General features: G+C 40.1%; 1 pseudogene; it reads right to left on the reverse strand.

The window, feature by feature from the left end:
* Window positions 1–4,715: 4,715 nt before the first annotated feature.
* LOC111732041 lies at window positions 4,716–4,834 on the reverse strand (annotated as a pseudogene).
* Between the last annotated feature and the right edge of the window lie 2,114 nt (window positions 4,835–6,948).

Here is a 6,948-nt window from a genome sequence, read left to right on the forward strand (position 1 = left end):
AGAGTTTAAAAACTGTAATAAATCCTAGAGCTAAGGCCACTTGTTTTGAGGAAGTGAAGGTATTAAGTACCCCTGACTCCTGCTCACTAAATGCCAGCAGTGTGCCTCCTCCATGTCACTGTGATAACAATATCCTAATTTATTTCCTAATACTTGTTTGGGGTGAAGAGGAGCAATATCCCTTCTTGCTTAAGAACCACTGACAAATATTTAACTTTAACTTTACAGCTGGTTAGAGCCAGAGCTGGTATCCAAACATAGCTCCCCAACTCCTTAATGAGTGATCAGGACCTTGAGTCATGTCCATTATAGTTTGTTAATTGATCAGCAGCTACATAGTCCCCAAGAATACAAGTTGGACCAGTGACTGAGTGATGATTTGTCTGCTCCAAGGTCATTTTTGCCCTTGGATTCCCATGAGACAATCCTGTAATTGTTCCATAAATACCCCATTCTGCTTAAGATAGTCTGAATACGTTTTTGTCACTCACTACTAAATTATTTCTAAGACATAAATCTCCTAGAAACATTTCTTTCAAATATGATTAAAAATTTTAAATGCGTTGCTTGCAAGGATAAACTCCATTTAGTTGAAAAACTTACTTTTAAGGAACACTTCTTTTTCCTACTCCTTCGATCAATGAACTATTGATGTGTGGCTATGCAAAATCGCCCATGGAACCAGAGAACACTAATGTGTCTGCAGGTAAGGAACAACATGGAAATAGCTTTAGGAAGGCTTCGAGAGGGGCAGGGCTGAGGGTCAACTCTTGGATTAGATTCTTTGAATCCCATGTCCAAATGAGGACATAAAACCAACCGGGGTGAGCATCTCCCTGTGGAGTGACAGAATGAGTCATGAAATGGCTTTCCCTTCTGTTAATGGATAGCATTTCTTTCAAGCTCCAGAGAGTAACTGACATGATTCATGAAACAGAAAAATAAGATGATATTAAACCTAATACCAGTGTTCAAACCAAATTTATAAGACATTTTTAAAGTCAGAGATCTTGCTTAAGCATTATAATAATGTAGTATGAAGATGAGGTCTCCTGCAAAGGTTTATTTTATCCCCATGAACAATCAGCAATTATCTAAACAGCTCTCCTGTCCCTGTGGTGTGTCAACTCACTCAATCTGGATTTCACAGAAAGTAGGTGGGGTCACTACATGCTTAATTGCTAATTTTCCAACACTCTGTATATGTGTGCACTGCACGCTGTGGGGAGGTAAAGGTGATCAAAATTAAAACTTGAAAAAAGCTAATTGTGATCCTTTGTGCCAAAAAAAAGTGTATTTCATTTAATGAACACCATTTCGGGTAAAAAGAAAACATATAAAAGTTATTTGATAGTAATGATGATAAAAATACATATAATTGACAGTTGTTAAAGGTGTATTTATTCAGCACCATGCACTGAGATGAACAATTTTTATGACTTATTTCAAATTTTTATTCTTATAAAATTCCAATACATACCCACTTGTATCAAACAAATGAACAAACTTAAGGCCACAGAGATGCCTTAGATCACATGATTGATAAGGGACGGAGCTGGCATACATTCTGCATGCTGTAATGTTGTTTTGTCTGTTAAAAGCAACATGCAAGAAAGCAGGCTGTGGAACTAGTCCACCCTGGTTCAGAGTCAGGCTCTGTTAGTTACTAGCTGAGTGAGCTTGACTTACTTAATAGAATTCTTGTCTGTATTTCTTTTTCTGAAAAATGGCTTTAAAAATGGTACCAAATAGGTCAATAGTGTAAAGAGCCTAGAAGAGTGTCTAGTGCTGAGTTGATGCTCAAAAATATTATTTTTTTATTCTTACTCAGAATCCATTCTTTCCTACAGAAAGGGGTCCTAAGCTAGTGTATTAGATACCTTGTATGGACTTTGAACTAGCTGAAACAACCACTTCTGTGTGGTCTGACCACTGTTAAAAAAAATATTCTGACAGTTGTTAAAGGTAGTAAGAAAGACTTCATTGAGGGAGACTACCTACAATGGGGCCTTGCAGTATAGAAGAACGATCGGGCTCCGCTCCAAATACAACAAGAAAAAGTGGGAATTTATAACCAAGAAGCAGAGTGAAGGAGGTGTCAGTGGACGGAAAATTACTAAGAGGGCAGAGTAATTCCTTGCTAAACTGACCTAACATGATTCTTGCTGAAGGCAGGCCAGAGTGATCAGATTTCACCTGGGGGTTAGTGGGCAATGAGGAATTCTGGCTAAACTGATTTAGCAGGATTTTTGCTAAAATATGCCAAAGGACAAGACCTAGTTGAAAAAAAAGTGCTCAGAGGAGACTGACTAGAGTTTGATCAAGGAGAAAGCCTTTGTCACCGCCCACCAGATCATGACCTGATCGCCCTTGTTTCATGCCCACACATCCTCTCCCCTCTTGTCCTGGGGAATCCCTATAGCTACTGAGATTCGAGATGCCTCTGCACCCCAACACGCACAACCCACCTGGAAGTGAGTGGATTTAACAACCATGGAGCAACCCTTTGACCAGTGGGAGACAGGAGCTGAAGGATAAATTCTTGTCCTCCTGACGAGTACACTGACTTGAGATGTTTACCCAGTCTCTCTGAGGAGAGTGATGGGAGATTGAGCAGTTGGTTACTCTTCATGACAGCTTGGTATGCACCTTACCCTACTTGTTATCATTCCTTCCCAGACTCATTCTCCTTTTCCCTCATTCTCACATTCCTGGGATCTGTACTTCAGATAAAATATTAGCATATAATCATTTGCCTTGGGCTCTGTTTTCCTAGAGCTTCTCAGCTAAGACTGCTAACATCCTGATTCCAAAAAGAGTGAGATTCAAAGAATAATATGTTTGAGGACATTTATTCTCAATAAAAACCTTATGTGACACAGAATTAAATTAGGATTAATACCCAGATCACACCTGAGGCTAGCTCTGCCTTTCCGTGTAGCTCCTTTCGTTGGTTCCTAATATTTAGAAGGATGGGAAGGTACAGTCTTTTTCCAGAATGGTCTGACTTCCAGCTGGCCAAATGCACCTGGAGTGGCCACGGGATGATGCAGGCTCTGCCTCCATGGCAACCATTGGTCCATATTGACAGGTAGTCTCAGCCACAAGGAAGGTCTCCTCTGTGTTTCCTCTCTCTTTTATTCTCTTTTGTCTCTTAGCCCCTCTGAGTAGCTGATTATCTCCCTGCTCTGCCCACAGTTTACTGTGAACTAGCACCCAGAAAGGGAAAGGGCTATGCACCACATTCCCTGTGATATTGTAATATAATAAGAAATATATATATTTTTGGTATTCATCCCCAGCTACTGGCCAGAGAACTCTTCAAATGTTTATAATTTCCTAAGCAATAAAGGTGCTAGGAGCATCTTGTGTTTTAATATTTGGTCTTTGACTCATGTTTCCAACACAGGTTCCTTAATTTCTTGCCTCAAGAAATATCCTGGGTGGTAGGAACATCTTTTGTTCTAATGAGGTGACCCCTGGTGGGCTCCTGGATAGCTTCAGGGTGGGGGCTGATCACCAGAAAGACCAAGCCATGATTAGAGGCTTGGATTAGAGGCCTGGATGTTTTAGCCCTATTCCCCCGTCCTCCCTGGAAGGAAGAGGAACTAAAGATTAAGTTAATAATAGAGCATGCCTATGTGATAAAGCCGCCATAAAAATCCCTAAAGGGTCTTGTTTTGTTATCCATTCAGCTACCTTATCTTTTGATTGGAGCATTTAATCTATTTACATCTAAAATAATTGTAAATAGATATGTAGTTAATGACATTTATTATTCATATTTTTTATCTTTTTTCTTTTTTTATTCTTCTTAAAGAAGTCTCTCTAACATTTTTTGTAATACTGTTTTGATATTGATGAACCCCTTTAGCTTATTCTTGTCTTAGAAGCTCTTTATCTGTCCTTCGATTCTAAATGATAGCTTTGCTGGGTAGAGTACTCCTGATTGTAAGTCTCTACTTTTCATCATTTTGAATATTTCATGCCAATCTCTTCTGGCCTGCAAAGTTTCTGTTGAGAAATTTGCTGAGAGTCTAATGGGAGCTCCCTTGTATATAAGTAATTGCTTTTCTCTTGCTACTTTTAGGATTCTCTTTTTGTCTTTAACCTTTAGCATTTGAATTATGATGTGTCTTGGTGTGGGCCTCTTTGGGTTCATCTTGTTTGGAATTCTCTGTGCTTCCTGGGCTTGTATGTCTATTTCTTTCATCAGGTTAGAGAAGTTTTCATCATTATTTCTTTTAATTCCTTGTTCTCTCTCTTCTTGTGGTACCATATGATGTAAATGTTGGAACTCTTAAAGTTGTCCCAGAGGTCCCTTAAAATATTTTCATTGTTTTGCATCCTTTTTATTTCTTATTATTCCAATTGGGTATTTTTTGCTCTCTTATCCCCTAAATCACTGGTTCAGTCCTTTGCTTCATCTAATCTACTGTTAATTCCTCCTAAAATATTCTTCATTTCAGTTATTGTATTTTTTATTTCTGACTGTTTTTTTTTATTTTCCATCTCCATTTTTATGTTTTCTATCTCTTTGTTAAAGTTCTCACTGACTTCATCTACTTTTCTCCTTTTCTCCTAAGTTCATCGAGTATCCTCAGAACCAGTGATTTTTTTTTTTTTTTTTAGGCGAGGCAACCCTAGGTTGACCTCACAGATTGCAAGGACCTTGTTAGCTTACAATCTCTCTTTTTTTTAATTTTTATTTTTTACACCTATAGCACCTGATATTCCTAGGTGGTCTCCTATCCAAGTACTAACCAGGCCCGACCCTGCTTAGCTTTCAAGATCAGATGGGATCAGGCTTGTTCAAGGTGGCATGGCCGTAGACTTAACCAATGTTTTGAACTCTGCATCTGGTAGATTGCTTGTTTCAATTTTGTTTAGTTCTTTTTCTGGAGCATTGTTCTGTTCTTTCATGTGGGGCATGTTTCTTTGTCTTCCTATTTTGGCTGCCTCCCTGTGTTTTTATCTATATATTATGTATGGCCGTTATGTCTCCTACTCTTTCTTAATAGAGTGGCATTAGGTAGTAGGTGTCCTGTGGGGCCCAGTGGCACAGTCTTCCCTGGTCACCTGAGCCAGGTGCTCCAGGTGTGTCCCTTGTGTGGGTTGCGTGTGTCCTCCTGTTGTAGTTGAGCCTTAGTTGCTGTTGGCATATCAGTGAGAGCAGTTGACCCTCAGACTGATTGTTTATGTGGACTGGCCAATGACTACAGTGGAGGAGCTGTTGCACAGGGGCTGAACTTCCAGAGCAAGATTTGCCTTATTAAGGCTCTGGTTCCTGCCCAGTCTGCCCTTTGGGTATGCTGTCCTTAGATGTGTCTCTGGGTGGTGCTCCAACCCAGTCAGAAGACAGCCACCTGGTGTATTGGCCCTGGGGCATTCTTGGACAGCCCTTGCCATAGGCCAAGTTTAGCTGCAGCCTATAAACTGTCCTGGGGCTACCTGGCATGAACTACCAAGCAATCCATGGATTACCACCACTTACACTGGGCTTGGAGGAGCCTCAATAGTCCAAGCCACGAACCAAAGCCAGATGCTGCTAGCGCCAGGCTTAGGGCTACTCAGAAAGAGGACTGGGCATATGACGGCCAGGAAATGCATGTTCAGGTTTTGTGAACCTTTGAGAAATTTAGCAAAGTCTGAAGTATGATCTAAGACAGGGTGTTTGCATGTAAAAGCCACTGAAAGTGGCTTGGATGGGGCAGCAAGTTGGGTAGAGTGGAGTCTCAGGGAATCACCAGGGAGGGGTGACCAGTGTTAGCAGGTTTACATAGTCCTTTAAGAGGAATTCCTGGGACTCCCATAACCCTCTGTCTCACTCAGTCAAAATCTCTGCTGATTTTCATATCCAGTTTTTGTGGGTCTGTCACTTCCTGGCACTGAACCCTGGGATGGGGCACTCAGTGTGGGGTTGGGACTCCTCATTCCTCTGGGTGAACCTCTGCTGCTGAGATATCTGTCCAGATTTTCAACTGCCACATGGGTGTGTGGGACCAGCCCATTCATTGTCTCCATCCTACTACTAGTCTCAAGAAGCCTACTACTAGGCTTCTTCTGTATGTCCTTAGTTGTAGGACTCTTGTTGAGCTAGAATTCAGGTGATTCTCAGTGATGGTTGTTTTGTAATTTGGTTGTAATTTTGATGTGTCATGAAAGGAGGCCAATACAGTGTCTACCTACTCCACCATCTTGACCACAATCTAACTTTTTAATAAAAGGTTTATTCCAAGACACATCACAGTTCTAAAGACAAATATAGACTCAAAGGGAAAGGGTGGAAAATGATATTTCAAGCAAATGCTGTTCAAAGAAAAACACCTTCTTAGCAAAAGAAGAGTTTTTCAGACTAAAGGGAGACCTTTATATAATAACCCTTCTTTCTGAGAAAAAAAAAAAAAAGCAGAATACACTTCCATTAATGCCTAGGTGGAGAAATAGATGATTAAACACCATGAATAACAAAGATTAATAACCAAGGCAGCTCTGAAAGAAAAAGAAAAATCTCCAAAAAATAAGCTTAGAGACATAGACATATGTGATTTAAATGTCATAGGATTGTACTTCTGAAAAACACTGAATGAGATCCAAAATAATTCACATCAACAATTCCAAGAGTAGAAAAAACAACTACATCAGCAGAACAAATTTTTAGCAAGGAGATTGAAACCCTTAAAAAGAACCAAATAGAACTTCTGAAGATGAAGAACACACTAAAAGAGATGAAGGAGTTTGGAGAAACATGGCAGAGTGAGATGTCCTGAGATCTCTCCTCTTGAAACAACAATAAGCTAAATATCATAAACTCAACAAAAAAACACCCAAATTGCATACCAGCATGTCTGACCATGAAATCTGTGTATAAGAGCTACAACAGATCAGAACCCCGGGTGTCAGGCAGTGGACTGGGAAAAACAAAAAAGCTGCCTCATACAGCCTGAG

Source organism: Pteropus vampyrus, unplaced genomic scaffold (genome assembly GCF_000151845.1).
Source record: "Pteropus vampyrus isolate Shadow unplaced genomic scaffold, Pvam_2.0 Scaffold420, whole genome shotgun sequence".
Classification (NCBI taxonomy): domain Eukaryota; kingdom Metazoa; phylum Chordata; class Mammalia; order Chiroptera; family Pteropodidae; genus Pteropus; species Pteropus vampyrus.